A 19,359-nucleotide genomic window follows, 5' to 3' on the forward strand; every position below is an offset into this window, starting at 1 on the left:
TGAGTCTTTTTGCCAAAGTGCCTTTGTTGTTTAGACAAATAACTCACTGACTGTGGTCGATGTGGAGCACAGATACTGACGTGCCTCTGGAACACTTTTTTAGGGTCCCAGTCAAGATTCAGGATTCAGGATTCAATTTGTGAATGAAAATTCCCAGCAACAGCATGTGCCTTAAGGGCTGAGTGAGCTCAGCAATCCGAGGCGCCGACGAACTCGAGTGGCACACACTTGTACGGGTGCGCACTGGGCTTGGGAAAATGCCCGGTGTGAATCCTCTGAAGACATTGTTCTTGTTTTGACTGGAGTCTTCATTTTGACTGTAAACTGAACTCTGTCCCAGTCCCAGCCACGTCGATGGCGGGCCAACAGCAACTGCTGGCTACGCAGATAAGCAGCCAGCTCTCTCCTCCTTGTCCACATCTCGGCCTTGGATTTCATTAACCAGCGAAGGATTCCTTTCTTATCGTGGCTTTTTACTTGCTCAAATGTGCACATGACACTCAGCTGGACCCAAATGAAGACGCGGTGACAAAGATATACGCATTAGAGGCGTGCTTTAAGGCTCAGTGGAGGAATGCCATGACCTAAAAGGGATGTTTTTGCTTTGCATTATCAGTGTTTTATGCGGACACTGTTGCCTTTTCACGTCTGCGCTCAGAACAAGATGGTCCAGTATGAGAAAAAAAAGCCACCGCCACGAGCACCCCCAGCCTTTTGATCCTCAGCCCTCTCAGCTGTTTAGCATTACATTCTAATTGCTGTTTACAAGGAGCCAGAGGACAGGCTTAAAAGTTTGACTTTCTTCCCCTTTGCTCCGTTTTTTTTACCCCTGACTTCAAAAATACATTTCAGTATTATCTTTTCGTCGGCCAAGCAAGTATTTGTTATTGTCCGTCTGTGTGTGTGTGTCTGTTTTGTTCTTGATCAAAACTCAGTTTCTCTTAAGCATCAAGCGCTTCTTCTGTCATCCAATGGAAAGAATCTAGAATGTACTAATGTACGGTGCATATGTTAGAAACGTTTGGGGGGACCGATGCCAACTTCACAAACAGGGGGAATGAAATTGAAGTCAATGGGAGAAGTTGAAGTTGGCTCTCTGTGCTGACTTTTTAATTTTATGTATATCTTCAAGGTACTGTTTATATGTGTCAAAATGTACACTCCTTCAGAAATTGTGCAGTTTTCCTTCTTTTTTTTGACAAACCCAGACTGTGCATCTGGTCAAGGACTTTGAGAGGGAGTGAAGCTGCACAAAGTAACTTTTTGACCTTTTTATGTGTCTTGAATGTGCAAACTGTTTAAAAAAAAAGCTGCACTTACAGTTTTCAGTGGAGGTGTTTTTACATAAAAATGAATGGAAGTAAAGAGAAATGAAGGACAACTCTATGTTATTCCTGTTAGTGTGACTATGGAAGTATTATGGAATGAATCGCACTAGCCACTCCCCAGGCACTATTTGCTTATGCAGGTGGGGGGGCTCCCACATGTGTTTTTTATACACCTGATCCAGGCAGGGTGGCTGCGGGGTACCATCGGACCCGCTCCTTGTGTTTCTAATCGCACTTCTGAACCTCTGGGCCGCTCGTGACCCTCACACCTCACACAATACCCGCTTTCTGGGAAGAGGCAGAGCAAAAGGACGGAGGCTTCAGAGACAACAAAGATGCCTTTGTTGTTCCTACCTGCCCCCCCCCCCTCCCCCAAAGAAAACCCTACAAGTATAAACAAAGCCACGAGTTTTGGTACTGTATATGTCTTTCTCCAGCACAAACCATGCTTTCACAACCATGCTGACGAATGGAAAGCAAACGTATATTAAAGCTTATAAATTATTATTTCAGACTTTGTCGAAACAAAGAAAGTGGTGACCATAGTTTGGTTCTTTTATTGTTAAGTTATATAAATTGAAATGTTATGTTTATTTGTTTGTTTGTTTTGATAGAGACTGGATTTTCAATCCAATGACCAAACACATATCTCCTCATCTTGTCCGATTTGCTCTCATGTAAAATATCTTTTATAAAAACAGTTGTTACTTGATGAAAGCAATGAATAAACCTCTAAATGAAATCGATGGGGTTTGGGGTTTGTTTTTGTTTGTTTTTTTTCCATGTTACTGGTTCACTAACGAACTTAATACCAAGCAACAACTTCCACGGGTGAAAATTAAGCCAATGTGGAAGTTCCTGTAACCTTCCTCATTTGGCCAATTGAGGCCCTCTGTTTCGCAGACAGGTATCTGTTTGTGCTGATAGGGCGATTAACTGTGATAAATAGAAGAGGAATCACAAATCTGCTGTTGTCTGCATACACAACAAAAATTGCACCAAATGGAATTTCACATTAGCTTGCAGGTCAAGCCAGAAGCTCATAGGTTTGAAAAGAAAACAAGAGTACAACCTTTTAAGTTGAGCCTCCTATTGCAAAGAGATGCATGTTGTGCAAGCTGACTCTGACTGATTGCAACCCGTTGGCAATCTGTCCACATTTTGAAATTAGTTGGCAATGATTTGCAAACCTTCAACAATCTGTCTGACAGTGATTGCAGTCAGACTGTTGTTGTTTGGAGACAGGTCACTGTAACTACTTGCAATCAGCTGCTGAAAGTAAAAACAAGTAAGAAGAAAAAAAACAAGAAACCAACAATTTTTCCTAGTGGTAAGTAGGCTGCCATTCTATTTTCACTCTAGTGTGACTGAGCTGTGATATTACTTACAACTACGTGCATCTGGCCTTGTTAACCAAGCTTCCTAGTGTTAACTGATAACTTAGCACTCCACCCTCTTTAACACACCCCAAAAAACAAAAAGGCAATTCTCAAATCAAGGCTTTAAAACAGGCTATTACAAGCTACAGGTGGTTAAGGTGGGTACATGCATATACAATTAAAGCTTAAATGTTAAAAAATTGCTAACATGTTAAACTGTTAGCAATATCAGCAATCACCGGAAGTGACGCTTTCATCGTAGATGTAAAGAACATTGGTGAGAAATGTGCAATCAAATGTAGGGTTTCTACATGTAAAAAAAAGAAGAAACACAAAAACGTATATAGCCTGTGTGGAACTGAGGAGATTTGTAATAAATCTATTTGGGTTTACAACAATAAGCGAAACCTCTAATAGTACGTTCAGTTACTTTATTCAGTTATAGTCCAGATTTAAACACAAACTGAAGAAATTTTACATGGTAAGAGTATTTAGAGAGAATGAAAGTGCCGCAAATTACACACAGGAGTGTTATTTTTTATCATTTCAAACGTTTTGATGAGTGAAGAACATGCAAACACAAATTCTGTAAACAGTCACTTTGGGCAACTTTAGCCTTCTTTTGTATATGTAAGGAGGCCAAAGTTTTAATTCCATCTACGGGCCACGGCTCGACACTAAATGTAATATAGGAGATGTTTGTTTATGACACAAAAGGCGTGGTGGTTTTTAAGAGCTAAACAAACTAATCATGACAAACCATTGGGAGAGCTGAATGTACACAGCAGTTAGCTGCGTCAACCGCATACCACACATTAGTGGTTTGGGCCCCAGCGTTTGCTATCTCATGTGTATTTTTGCTACCTTAACGAGAATGTTTGACTTTATTTGTTCAACTTGGGATCACATCAAAATCTGTCTCTTTGCAGTTGAAGAGAGCAGAAGGAGATAAATGGCTTTGAATATAGGTTTATAAAGTTTTGGTTTTCATGATGTGGATACCTACTATAGTCTGCGACTATAATTTGAACATTTGCGGTACGGTGGATTCTGCATGATAAAGCCAACAGACAAAGCAACAAGCTTTTATACAGTGATGTGGCACCTCAGGAAGTCCAGGGGAAAGACTGAATTTATGCCTCACACTTCCGAGGTGTGTCCTTTTCCTTGGGGCTCAGTCCTTCCTGTATATTAATGGCTCTACCATGCCACTGCATTTCCCAAACCTGAGCTCTGCCACGGAGCTGAGGCCAAGACCTCTCTCTTGGCAGGAGAGGTAACAAGCTAGAGGAAACAAGGCTGCAAGGGTTTTGTAAGATGGTGACAGAGCTTTTACCAAACTGAAGGGAGTGAACACCACAATCTGGCTAGTGTTGCAAGAGGCATCCTGTGGTTTCATTACGAATCAGAACCAATCAGGATGTCCCTTCGGTTTTCCTGTTACACAGCTGTCTCTGGACCTGCGAGATGGCTCTCGCTGACACTTCCTGAAAGAATCCTTTCAGCTTTTTTGACCTCTCATCCCTCACTGCACTTAGCTGGCCAAACCCCAGATTCCCTGAGCAACATTTTCCATTGAAAACCTAAGTGATATTCCACTCTGCCTATAGCTTTCCCAGTCACCTTTTTATCTGTGGCTTCTCTGCATTTGCTGGTGAAGGACTTGACAGGAGGCATGGAAGTGCACGGTTATCTCAGCGCATGAGACAGACTTCTCTGGACTTCACCTTCGCCATTTTGCTGCAAACTAAACTCTCGCTGACACCAGGTAAAACCACACAGAGGGAAATCTAAGAAAGCAGACGTTCTGAAAACCATTTCCCCATTCGATGAAGAAACACGACTCCAGTGGCATGCTGAAGTAATTAGTTACCTTGCTGCGAATGATGCTTCGAGGAGCCTCTGTTCATTCAAACCAGGACTTTGTCTTTTGGATGCAAATACAAGGGAACCGCTGGGCCTAATTGTTAGATTCCTGAAAGAATTGACTGATTAAAAAATTCATCCGGCCTTGCAATCATTTCAGGTTTGGGACTGTTTTGGATCAACTGGAACTTCATGGGTGTTTGAGAAGGCGAGACATTAAGGCCACCGCTTAGATCACGGACACTGTGTGAACAGAACTAATCACATGGGAGGGAAAAAGGGTCAGCGAAGCCTTATTATTACAAATTAGACCCTATAAATTATTATGTTTTCCCAATGGGCACATCTGTACTGTAGATCAGTTTCACTTTAAGTTTGCATTAGTCTGGGAGCTTTGAGTAGACATGCAAGAATGAGCTGAACTGCACTGCACAGGGAGCGCATAGATAACAAACTAAAAGGATTACTTTCATTATTTCAGATTTTTGTTTTACCTGTAGATATTTCATTTTCACAGTGAAGACAACATTTTTTTCACCCAAGAAGGAATCCGACTCCTGCCTTTCACGCTTCATTTGTCTTGTCTTACGTTCTCTTTCATTATGTATCATTTCCTCAAATCACTCACATTCCGCCTTTCTCTTCTTGATTCCACTATTATATTAAAGCCACATTTCTCTGCACTTCTTCTGCGTTGCGCTTTATTGTGGTGTGGTTTCTGACTCCCTCTCCTTGTTGAGCTAACCTAAGGCAGTTGAAAAATATTTCCTGTCTTCGTTTCTCATAATAAACGTCTTCGCAAACCACCGAGAACAAGACGGAGAGAGCCGTGCTTACACGGAACCGCAAGTAAACACTGGTTTTGGCCAAACGAGGACACGCTGGGTGTTATTACAGGTGGACATCATCTCCGTTTTGTTTTGAGAGAGGGTCGGAGGGAAAATTGTGACACATGCCAGTTTGAAACAAAAAAGGTCAGTTGCACTTGTAAGAACAGCATGTGGAGGCATGCACATTGTTCTGACCTGAGAGCACTAGGAAATGGATAAGTGTAGGTGGTTGAGTTGCCAGAGTAAACTCCTCTCACAGAAAAGAGAGACATGCTCTTCGTGAAACGGAACACGAACGGGTCTTCGGGGGCAGGAAATCTATGCTTTGATACCTGGTGTCAAGTTTTTCAGCTTTCATTCACATGATTTCATTGACCGCAGGCGCTCCTACATGTGCCGCGCCGTGTTGTCGGCAAGAAAATGCTTACACAAAGTCCAACCACGCAAATCGTGTGTTCCTCTCCTCCGTAAACTGACATAATCCCAGTCGCAGTCTCACCGCAAAGCCCTGCAACACAACAGCTCTCATGTTCAGCGCTGTTGTCCAGAGGTTAGTCAGATCTTTTACTGTTTCCCTCTACCATCCAAACAAGCCCACCATGAACCGCCACATGAAGTAGAGCTCCCTGTTTGTTTATTGGAGGACAATGCTTGTGAATTTCCTCCCTGGATCCCTCTTTTCAGTCCATCCAAGTGTCACACACGCACACAGTGATAGTAACAATGCTGCACAAGCAGTTAAGCTGCCTGCACCTCAGCTGTTTCCCAACAGCCTAAATCCTGGTAATTGGCCTTCCCCTGAGCTCCTGAGACAGGCCGACTAAACAGCTGCTACAAACAATGACACCCCTTCCAGAGGTGTTGTGTTCCCAAGCCAACATACAGCTGCCAACAAGGGATCAGGGACAGGCAGGATGACATGCAAGCCAAGGGGTGAGAACTGGTACTTTTACTTGTGTTGGTGCAAACAAAAGTCAAGAAGACATATCTATTTTCATATACACATGAAATCCCCCAATGGGAGTCGGTATGTCCATATTTCAGCACTTAAAATTACCCTGAGAATGTTTTGAACTCAGTTTCTCTTTTGAGTTGGACTTGAGATTATTCACAGTCATTGTTTTGGAATTGACGAACTCCAAACTTGCTGCTGGCCTTCCAGCATCCAGCCTCATCAAAGTACAATGCATCTCGTTTCAGATCCAAAGGGGAACCGTGGAAGGATTTGAAATGCCTCAGGACTCAATGTTCGCCCCAAGTTTGTACTTACTTTCACAATGCGTTACTAACAAACACGATTTTCTAGATCTGCTGCTCCATAGATTAGCACCATTATGATCAGCAGTCTAAATGCTAGGACACTGGTTCCCAGCCTGGGAGTCAAAATTGGCAAAGGGGAGAGATTAGAATAAAAAAAAAGTTCTCTCTCCCGTCTAACCCCTCCAACCAGACCAGCATGTGCATAGAAACACCCTATAAATAGTAACGCCAAACACTACATAGACATTTGGCTTTACAAATGACAGGAACTCCACTTTCTTTAGTAAAACTGCTCTGTTTAACCCATTCATCCACCACATCCCACTGCCAATGTGGACACTTTTTCTGAAGCCTGAAACCAGATCCCACAGGAGGTGCACAAGTCAAATTTCCTCTCAGACAACTTTAATCACAGTTTGCTGAAAGGTTATTACTGCATGTTTCCCCAGTGATGCCTACCCCAGCTTTAAGTGTCATTTGTTCAGCTGTGTACTTTTTAATGCAAAGCTGCCATTATTTTGTGTGTGTGTTATAACAACCTGACATCAATCAAGGTTTAAGGTTAAGGTTAGACTAGTCTAAATTCAGCTACTGTAGTTAAGGACACAATAGCACAATTATCGCTGTCTTATCAAAGGCACTGTCAATGTCATGTCACCTAAAACAGTGTCAGCTACTGTCGAAAACAACTTTTTTCTAGGCCTTAATATAGCAGTCGTATTGGAACATGGAAGAGTTAGAAAATTTGGTGTACAGGCAAAGGACATGGTCATGAGGTTTCATAACTTTCATTACAAACAGGCCTTATTGTTCCGCAGGAAGAAACCTTTCATTTAAGTCTTATTTCGGTTCCTGTGAATGAACTTTGGGTGTTGCCAGTTAGCGAGGCAGCATAATTCAAAAATAACACTCATGGCGGCACGATAAGCCATGATTGCATGATTGTTGTTTTCGCATTCTGTGGTGTCACCAGCAGCCACTTTGCCCTCCAATGCTGATATGGCTCCCCATTCCATGTGGGGTAAAACCTCAGCCAGGCACTGAAATGTGGGTTTTAGCCTGATGTATTGAGCAGTTGAGGAAAGTGGAATCTTGCAAGGTTTGCAATTTGCACACAGAGTGCCTCATTGAGGTGGGTGCATCATGGTCCCACTTTCCACATGTAAAAAAAAAAGGAGTTCTTGGATTTTTTACTCAGATGGGCACACAACTTTAACTTTTCTCTCTCTCTCTTTTTATTTTTGCTTAGATATAGTTAATAAATACATTCTGTTGTAAGGTAATGTCGAAAAGTCTTGAGCCACACTAATGTCTTTATATTTTGGTAGAAAAACAGGAAACAGGTGCTATTAAGCATACAAACATACATGAAAATACAGTATATAGAGTTTGCACAGAGGGTTTGTGCAATTCTAACAAGCCTGAAATTCTCAGTACAGCCTTTAACAATGTTGAGGCTCTGGTGAGGCCAATCTACGACTGATACTGTTTCATTGTGTCTTCTTCTATCCAGGTATTCTTTTACCGATATGACCGTGTCTTTGGGATGATTGTCATGCTGAATAATTGGGCCCGTGTGTATCTGTGGTATTTTTCACAGAGTCTGCTGAAGAAATAGGAATAAATTATATGTTTAATGGCAGCTGCTAGTAACAAAGTGTCTAAAGATACACTTCAAGACACAAGTTGTCTGTTATGTGTGGACACAACACCAGCTCATCATTTAAGTTAGATGGGGATTTTTATACTTATGCATTGCCGTTCATTATAAATCTGGGATAAAATGATCTCATCTTGAGGTGCTAGTGTTTTATACTGGCCAAAACATTACAGTCATTTTTTGCCACTGATCCACTGGATGTACCATTAACTGATATTTTTAGGTTGTTGATGGCATTTTTTGTTTTTTTGTTTACTCTTTATGTATGATTATTGTGAGCATAATTAGAATTCAAAAGCATTTTTACAAGTTTTTTAACCACAAGTTGCTGTATAAAAAATAACAAAAAGACTCGTTTAGTGATAATAAATGTACAAAATACTCATAAAGGCTTACGTTGACTTATGTTGTTTCACTCCAGAGTAAAACAGAAGCCACAACCACCCGTAACATAATGACAACTGGGGGATCACAAATAAGACATAGAGGAGAGCACGGCCTGGTGTCTCTGTGTAATATTTCATCATAGAAAATCTAAATAAATTCCTTACTACAGTCAAGTGTAACCACGTCAATGCAGCAGATGTAAGAAATGGCAGCTGCTGGAGGAATGTGGTTTGGCAGCAAGTGAGGCCTGGAGAGAGACTGGAAGGTCCTGTCACGTTAACACTTTCTGTGTTTGGGAACACAAAAATACATTGTTGATAGACTGAGCAGGATTCAGTCAGGTCTGCCGGGGGGGGGGTGTTGGTTGTGGGTCTCATCTTTGTGGTGACATTGAAAGAAATCCCACACAGTCCTGATCTAGTGAAACATACAAACCCAATTCCAAAAAAGTTGGGATATTGTGCCCATAAGTGTAAATAATCAAATCCAATGATTTGCAAATCTCATAATCTTATATTTTAATCACAATGGATCATAGAACATATATCAAATGTTTAAACTGAGAAGATGGACGATTTAAGAAAAAAAATATTGGCTCATTTTAAATTTGATAACAGCTTTTCTCTAAAAAGTTGGGACAGGGAAACATCTGCTCTGTTTTTTACCAACAGTCATTTCTCTCCCAAAAGAGCAGTTTCTGTTCTTTTGGGAGAGGAGTGTTGTCCCACTGTTCTCTGATAGAGGATAGTTAAATTTTTCATTTCATGATATGCCAAATTTTGCACGCAGGCTAGTTCAGCACTGGAGTCTTCTACCACAAAACCATGCTATTGCAATAGCTGCAGTAGGTGGTTTAGCATTGTCTTGCTCAAATATGCAAGGCTTTCCCTGAAGAAAAATATATATAAGCTCTTCTGTCTGGAGGATGCAGTGTCCAAAAATAACTTCAAATTTCAATTCGTCTGACCACCTTGGGCAAGATACTAACCCCAAATTGCTCTCCGATGCATCCATCGAAGTATGAATGTGTGTGTGAATGTTACTTAGAAAGCACTTAGAAAAATGTGCTTGTGCAAATGGGTGTGAATGGGTGAATATACAAGTTGTGTACAGCGCTTTGAGTGCTCAGAAAGAGTAAAAGGTCTATATAAGAACCAGTCCATTTACCATTTACCAAAGATCACAGTCATCAATTATCGTTTTTCAGTCTTATCCTTTGTGCAGATTCTCAGAGTCTTTGGCTGATATTATGTACTGTAGATGACAACAGTTTCAAAGTCTTCAGAATTTCATTTTTAACAGCATCGTTCTGAAATTGTTCCACAATTTGTTGATGCAGTTTTTTACATCTGAGAAACTCTGGCTCACTAAGATGCTCTTTTTATACCCAATCATGTTACTGACCTGTCGCCAGTTAACCTAGTAGCTGCAAAATGTTCTTCCAGCTTTTTCTTTTTAGTACTTTAGTTACTTTTCCAGCCTTTTGATCGCCTCATCACAACTTTTTTGTTACTGTCATCAAATTCAAAATGAGCTAATACTTTTCAAAAAATAGTAAAAAGCTTAGTTTAAGCATCTGATATGTTTACTATGTTCTGTTGAGAACAAAATATGGGTTTATGAGATTTGCAAAATCATTGCATTCTGTTTTTATTTCGGTTTTACACAGCATCCCATTGGAATTGGGTTTGTATTTTAAAACGATGGCATTACAGAACAATCAGAGTGGTATTTAAAAGGTCTTAAACACAGATGCTAAAACATATTTTACCATTTTATAAGAACATATTGTGATTTTTAAACATTCTGGGAGGTTGGAGGAGAGACATAGCGACAGTGTGTGAGGCAGCAGACCTGGCAAACTGCATGAGTGTGGCAGGCAGTTTCGAAGGCCAGCAAATAAATAGGCTTCACATTGCTCAAGCACATACCCGGAGCCAAAGCTGTAATGTTACCATAAATCTGGAATTGAGTGGGCACACTCGGCCAATGCAGGAGCTCATTCTTCCAGATGTTAGTTATGGATCCCCTTTGTTTTCTCCCCCTACTCAGATAAATGTGTACACATGTTAGGCATGAAATTGCACAGAGAAGCTGTCTGGATTCAGAATTTCATCAGTTTGATGAAGTCAGGTTACAAACAACCGTTCTGCTTAAGCAGACTGCTGACATTTATCAGATATCTAGCCTAGTCCAAAAAATGTGAGCATGTGACTTCTGGCTATAGATAAGCCCATTAGCATTGTTTTTCTATGTTTATGCAGGGATAACATATAGAAATGCATCTGTGTTCCTTGGCTGTTGTTTGATACGCCATGGACTTACTTATCATTACTTTTTTGATTACTTCTTATTATTAATAATGTTTAAGCTATCTAGTACATTTAAAAAGCAGAGCTAAGACTTCCAGTTCAGTGTTGATATTTCTTAAAAGAATCTTTTATTTGTGTTTAAAACTGAATGATTCTTTTAATCTTCTGGTGATGTGTGACTTGCTATCTTTAATTGGAGACTGTAGAGACGGTTGCTGGTGTTTAGCAACTAAAACATTAACCGTAACACCGTAATTTATAAACCCTGTTTATGTGTTTAAACATACTTAACACTGCTTGTATATTTGTGCTATTCTTATTTTTTAGGAATCATCCAAAAGACTATTATTTATATCACAAACCATATGTAGAGATCCCAATTAGCTATTTAAGTAACAAAGTGGGTTCATTCATGACTCCAGTCTTACATTTATAGTTGCTGTTGTGATATTTTTAATCATAAAAGATGTTTTCAACTTTCCACCTTCTTTGATTTTCTTACATGAACTGAAAGTTGTGCAGGGTAAAGGAATAGATGCATTTTAATATTATAGGCTTTGAATTGAATTGAATTGAATTGATTGTATTGCAATTTGTTTTGTCTATTTACAGTAAAAGAAAACAGATGTCATAAATGACCCCAATGAATGAGGGCCACGTACAATCACCTGAGGGTTAAAAGCCTGATTTTTTTTTCTTTTCTCACAAATACTGTTGTTTGGTTAAACAAAAAAAGAAGACCTACATGGACTAATCACTATTTAGACTGCATAAACCCAATGTACACAGTATTCCAGGACAGAAGTCTGAATTCATGGGGGGAAAGCAATCAAAGTTATTCTAAAATCTTGGACCAACCTGACTCATTGGAAATCCAGCGGTAGCCAAGGTAGACGTTTCAAAACCAAGACCAGTTTCTTAAGTGGACATCTGCATGGTTTCTATCTTCAGCTGTGGTTCATCTGCCTCTAAGGAGACCTCAGTTACTGTGTACAGTAGCGCTTTATAGCCTGCTGCGTGACTTTAGCACCATTTGGCAAGGACTGTACAAGACCTCCTGAGGCCTTTGGAAAATATGATCCTTTCACTGCTACAGAGGACACTCTGTAACAATTCTTCTTTCCGAGTTCAATCAACATGCTTATAATGCTTATTATAATTTTTGGGTGCAGATGGCCACGGGACCACTGCTACGGGACATATATGGTCACAGACAGTATCGCTTTTATTCGGAGCAGTCTGGCTGTGATTTTTATGGGCTTCTTGTTAGTGATTGTGAAAAGACAGATAGGAGATACTTCCCTGAGTCGGCATTACAAAGAAGGGACATTCAGAAATGAGGTTGTATTTACACTGCAGCAGAATGTGCTCAAAGTCTTACCTCACAGCTTTTTTTTTTTCACCCAGTGCATTCGTGGTACCAGGCCACAACCAGCATTAGCTTAAACGCTTCTTGTCAGCGTTGCCATGACAGAAGGTAAATATGATAACTGTCAGGTTCCTTGCAGCTGAAATAGCTTGGCTGAGCAATGTTAGAATGAAGACCAGTAAAATATTGAATTAAAGCCTAATGGCCTGTTTGGTTTGTATTTAGGGAGACAGATCTGTCAGTTAATAGGCTACTGAAGCAAAAATGTGTCTGAATGGCACATTGTCTGATTTGAAGGGGTATATGGATACTTTGGTAAATGTGCTCATCTGCTTTGTTGCCAAGAGTTAGATAAGGAGTGCTTCTGCACATTTTTACCTTAGTATTTTGAGTGGAAACAGCTAGTCTGGCAAGTGTTTATTAGTGAACTCTAAATATGCTGGTAGGATTGTGTTACCTTTGGAGCTGTTTGCCCCCTGCTTCCAGTTCTAGGCTGACGTTTATGATATACCTATGTTTACATTTTAAGCTAACTAGCTGTTGGCAGTAGCTTCATACATGCCTGAGAGGTGTATCCCTATTCTCATACCATTCAGCGAGAAAGTGAAATAAAGGAGTCAGACTTTGATCTCCACACAGTGGAGGTGGTAATGGCTGGCAGCTCATGAGCTCAATGAAATATATATACGTGCTACTGTCTGACACTTGATTGGATGAATGTAAATATCTGAGTGCAGGACTGCTGCCTCCTGGGAAAACGAGCCCAGAAATCCATCTCCATAAGTGAATTTGGGAGTTGCTCTGAGCCCTGTGAAGAAGTCAAGGTTATAGCTGTGGGGAAGCAAGAGGCTACCCCTCCACCAATCCCATACACACTATTGTTACAATATCAGTTCACAGCCCCAGGGGAGGCACAAGGTATTAGTAGGGTGTGGTGCTGGTGGGGGGTCTGTTTTTTTATTACAACCTGCTCTGGGCACAGTGTTTGTGAAAGCTGATGTAAAGCAAGACATGCAGACGGTACTGCTCTGCGTTAACACAAGCTGGAGCTCAGCGGGTAATAACATGAGCCATATTGCAACTGGGGGATCCCGAAGTAGCCAATCTAGCACTACAGCTTCCTTTATACCTCACTACGCTCACACACCAACACAGCCACAAAGATATTGCAGGCAGGCATACAGGAATGTCCACATGTATGCACATCTGGTTACCAAGTCTATGGCATCTGAAGGTGTCGGTTTCATCTGACATCTGAAACAAACAATCAAAAACAGTTCCTTTCCAAATTCCAAGAAATTCACAGCCACCTAAAGCTGAAACACAAGATGAAATTCATCAAACGTGAGTGAAAACCAAATATGGCTTCTTGGCAGTAGAATAGGCAACAGAAATGTGTGCTCAAAAGAAAATAAAAATTGCATCTATAAGTTATAGAACTCACTAGAAGTCAAAATCCAGAAGCAGAACCTTTAGTATATGCTCACCTCACACAATCAATCCAAAGAAAGTTGGCTCAAAGTAACATAGAATTGAGCTTAAAAGGGTTTTTAGTTCCTATAAGGATTAATTTGAACTGTGAATCATGCAAAACAACTCTAGAAGTGTCCAGAAAAACTGTAGTGTTGGAAATAACATATCAGGCCCACTAGCTGGTGTAAATCTACCATAGGGTAAGAGGGGAGTACACACTGGACGGGTCATCAATCTGATGCAGGGCTAACACAGAGAAAGATAACCATTTACACTTACAGGCCATTTAGAATCACCCACTAACCACATGTCTGTGGAAGGAAGCACAGTACCAAGAGAGAACCCACACAGACACGGGGAGAGCATGCAGACTCTACACAGAAAGGCCCCGGCCAAATAGTGGAGTCAAATCCAAGACTTTTTGCTGTGAGGCAACAGTGCTAAACCCCACACCCCTAGTTGTCAGGTTCAAAAAATTAAGCCAATGCAGAAGTTTCTTAAACCTGCATTCTGTCTGATATGCAACTGTGACTGTGAGAAATCTGCCAGGGAGAGGCAGCCATCTGCCGCCCTGGTTCTGCTGGAGTTGTCTTCCTGTTAAAGGGGAGGGGTTTTTTTCCCACTGTCTCCAAAGCGCTTGCTCATAGGGGTTTATATGATTGTTTTCTCTGTATGTATTATTGTAATATCTACCTTACAATATAAAGCGCTTTGAGGTGACTGTTGTTATGATTTGGCACTATATAAAAATGGTAAATGGCCTGCATTTGTATAGCGCTTTTCTAGTCCATAGGACCCCAAAGTGCTTTACACTACATTCAGTCATTCACCCATTGGCGATGGCAAGCTACATTGTAGCCACAGCTGACCTGGGGCGCACTGACAGAGGCGAGGCTGCCGGACATAGGCGCCACCAGGCCCTCTGACCACCACCAGTAGGCAAACATGGGGTTAGTATCTTGCCCAAGGATATTTGACATGCAGCCAGGAGGCAGCCTGGGATCGAACCACCAACCTTCTGATTAGTGGCTGACCTGCTCTGCCACCTGAGCTACAGCCACCCCAACCATAAATAAAATAAAATTGAATTAAAAAGAATTAAATGTGCTAGTCAAAAAACATTTATTGTGAATCAAATTTGTGGAGATTGCTAACGCTTATCAAATGTAACTTCAAAATATTTCCATTAAAATGTAAATTTTTTCATAACTGGTAGTTTCTTAATGTTTTGTTTTTTGCAGGTTTTTTTCTCCTCAGTATAACAAAGCTGCTAAAATGTGGTGTACTCCCCAGGAGGAGTGAACTGGCAGATCTCCACCCAAAGACCTGCTTAATTATGATCGCTATAGCCTTAGGTAACATAAGATCAAACCACGAATTCTGTCAGGCCATTGAACGGACAGACATACCTGTACTTGAACCCGCTAAATGACTCTTGTAAGCTATGTGGTTACAAAACAACTGTCATGTCTCTGTTATTCCATATAATCTGATTGAAAGGAACTCCTGCAACAAAGTGGATCGCGGAAGACACACAACCAGAATGAAATGAAAGTATTTTGTGTTTGCATGACCTGGCTGCGATTTCCCTGGAGAGAGCTTTATTTGACTAAAGGGTGTTGGTAGGAGGGTGGGAGATGTAGGTTGGCTTTGTGTCTTCAAATTCAATTGTCCACTATACAGTTAAGGAGCCCAGGTTTCCTGTGGCGTGTAGTAATAAACTAAGGCTCAGGTTTCATCCAAGGCGTAAAGGACAGCAAATGGTCAGAAAAAAAACAAAGTGATCTGGACTTCTATATAAGGTTAGGGACGTAAGCTACAAGACGCTGGGAAATCTCGACAGTGTCTGGAAGTTTCAACCTCAGAAATCTCTCCCTTCTTTCAAGCTAAGCTCTGGCCTGGCGGAAAAACGGCTTCTGTCGAATAACTGTGGATCTTCCAGGACCTTACAGACCTCCTTGCCTCTTCAAAGAGAATGAAATTGGGGTCTTTTAGTCTTGGTGGTTTACAACAAAATTCTCTGGTCTGGCCCCAAAATTAAGATCAGCTTGGAAAAGAAAAATAAGCAGTGAAATTACTACACAGGGGCCCAGATTATTTATACAAAATAATGAATTTGTTTCTATACATGCCAATCATCTCACCCAGAAGGGAGTTTATTAATTTTTTTTCTGCAGTGCTGCAGTCAAACATGCGTCCTGTCCATGAAAATGTTTGAGGCATGTGGAAAGCTTACACCCAGTCCATGTTGATACAATGTGATTAGTTTATTATAGAAGCCGATGGCCTGAGTACATGGCTGTTTGCTTCCATGTTGCAGCGGTAGCATCTGGTGGGGCGATCTGACACGGCGGATGATGATGACACGGCTGCGGAATGCGAGACGCAGAGGCAGTGAGTGGCAGGAGATATGCCACACGGGATGGAAGTGACGTGAACATGGGGAATTATGGGTGGGGAGACGATGAATGAAGTTACTCATCCTGCCAGCCTGTCCTCAGCCCTCCCGCTTATTGCCACAGTAACCTGAGGCCGGGATGAAAGCAACCCCAACAGCAAGAGGACTTTTCTTTTCGAGGTTGAAGAGCACCCATCTCCTGCTTTCTTTAGGACTAGTACACACGGTGCTGTGTTTTTGAAAATAACAGGAGTGAGTTACAATACAATCATTTAGGTTCAAATTAGATTGACAGGGTATCAAATATGAGGAAACTCAGTTACAGATCTATTATGCGCTGAACTGACTTACATGCATCCGAGGCCAGAGGTTCACGCTGAACAAAGACCGAGGTCACCTGTTCACCCTGGGCCTGTTCTTATTAGGTTATGTGGAGCCTGATGTTATTATACACATATGCAACAAACATGCTGCTCCTGAGGATGTGTCGACAAAATCTATAGAAATTCTGGTAACACTATAATACACCCAGGGACTAATGTCGCAATCTCCCTATAATTAAATAGAATTTACTTTATTTGTTTTGTGATAATATTTTACTTGAAATTATGATATAGTTATATTTACAAACAAATACTTAAAAGCAGGTAAGTAGTGTTCACTATGCTGTACATTTTGGAGAGGAGGTCATATTGGGGAGGGGCTTAACCTTAACTATTTCCACATCTTTTACAGAAAAGGTGACACAAATTATCCTGTGAATAATTTGAAGTTTATAATAACCTGGTAATTTCATGGCAAAACCATATTTCATCTTACATTGTAAGTATGCCTTCCATTTCAGGGCATGGGCTGTATTATGGAGTAACTTATGCTTGCCTTTTTACACCTTTATTTAAGGTTTTGTTGTAATGGCGGAATTTTATTTAATTACATGGAAACTGTGGCCTTAGTTGTGAACCGTATTGGAGTTTACCATTCAAGTACTTTGCTTAATTCCAACAAGCCCATACGAGGTTCAAGATTTTGTAGAATGTAGGTGGTTGAGGTGGTGGGTGTTCTTTGTGAAGCAAAGGACACAGGAGGTTGCACAGTTCAAGTTCAAGAGATCAGGCCTGAAACTGGATTCTACGGCTGCCTGACAAAAATGTCAAAGGGTCTAAATGTGAACGAGTGCAACAATGTAAACACTAGGTTCCTTTTAATCAAAGTGTTTCCACCTGCAGTGCCAGAGCCATCAGTTCTGGTCATGCAGGTCATTACCTCCCAGTTTTCTGGGACTCAGTGGCTTACCTAAGGGAGGCCTGAGCTCGACTTTGCCCGACTTTAGAGGAAGGAAAAGGAGCAAAGGGGCATTTTCCTCTAACTTACCTCAGAAAGAAAATAGTGAAACAATCTGCAGACCTACGGGCTCCTTTTACAATCAACAAGTGAGGTTAAACCCCTAAGTGCAGAGGACATTGAGCTCTTGTCCAGAAGTTCTGTTAAACTCAGCAAAGGCCTGCTGCACCTTTCAGCCCTATCCCCTACCATATCACAGCTCCTCACTACAATAGTCAGTGCAGGTGGTTGTACTAGAGGATGATCTTTTTCCAATCACCTTCTCACTCTCTTCCTCACTTATATAAGTTAACATGGCAAAACAATCACCTGATAGCAAAATGGCAATAAGCATGACGACGTGAGTGCCGTCTGGGAACCCGACACCTTATGAAACGATGCCCAATGTCTCATAAGGTTTTTACACACGACAGAATGACTGCTCTCCTGAGGAGCTCATCTGAACGCTAACCCATAAGGCCTGCTGCTCTGGCAGGCAGAGGAGGAGCAGGAAGACCAGGTTGTGCTAATGAGAGCCAGATCTGCTCTGTTAGCTTTGTGCCTGGCTGCATGCTCAAACACAGGCAGCAGGACAGAGAGCAGTCTATCAAGCAGTGCCCCCCAGAGCAGCTTTCAGGCTTTCTCAGACAGCGAGGTGTGTCAGGACATGAGGTGTTCTGGGTGTTTTCATGTGACATGTTGGGTGCCAAAGAGCGTTTAATCCTCCTTTCAGTGCTTTTCTGTTTGACCAAGGTTTACCAAAAACTCTTTTCCCCAGGGAAACCACCGTCTTTCATCCACCCCTTCAAGCCATACTGTTGAATCTTCTGCTGCATGAATTGCATTGAAACCACAGACACTGAGGGTGATCAAGTTATTGATGTGGTAATCCAGTCATGTTCCTGCAATGCCAGCACAAAGTTTGACTTTTTTGGCTTTAGGTGGATAAATTTGGAACATCTACCCCAGAGGTGGAACTGTTACAACTAAAGGCTTCTCAGAGGTTAGCATCCTGGGTATCGCTAGACCCATTTTACTCAGTCGCAGGTTTGATTGTGATGAATCTCTGAATTTAGCCTGACACTTAAAGTCATAAAAATACTTGATTTGACTTGATAGAGTTCCACCCCAAATCCAAGCTGCTACACTGCCCTGATATCCCTGTATTCTGAATGTAAGTTGAGCCATTGTCAACACATGAACCTTTTTGCCAAAAAGACAATTTAATTTTTAATCATCACTTTTTTAACATTCAAACACTTTCCAACTCACTTTGGAAAAAGGTGACCTTTTTTCTTTTTTTTTTTTAACCTTAATTGACATGAGTCGTGTCTTTTTAGTCAAACACTACGGTGAAATTCAGATATACCATAGTTTTATAGTTAGTCTACTTTTTTGCATGGGCATGCAACTATTCAGTAACTGTTGGAGTGCAGTGTCCATTTATGTAAAGGCCATTGGTGCTTCAGTAGAACCTCGTCTTCTAGTGCCTCTGGTTATGTGTGGAGTTTGCGCGTTCTAACCTTGTCTTCACAGTAGATCTAATATCTAAGTTGTCCATCTGTCTTTGCCAAGGACAGTTTCACAAAAAACAGATTCTAAATCGCAAAAAGTTCCATTTCCTTCTTTAAATAAAAGGTTCAGGTTCTGATGCATACAGCATTTGAGGTTGGGGTGGGGGTTCGAAAATTACCATCCACTGCACAACTTTGCACAATATGTCACTAAAAGGTAAACCAAACAAACGTATTCTCCAAAATATATAATCTCTCAGCTC

Source organism: Mchenga conophoros, linkage group LG9 (assembly GCF_057382185.1).
Source record: "Mchenga conophoros isolate Kocher_MC1m ecotype Shallow Benthic linkage group LG9, M_conophoros_male_GT1.1, whole genome shotgun sequence".
NCBI lineage: Eukaryota > Metazoa > Chordata > Actinopteri > Cichliformes > Cichlidae > Mchenga > Mchenga conophoros.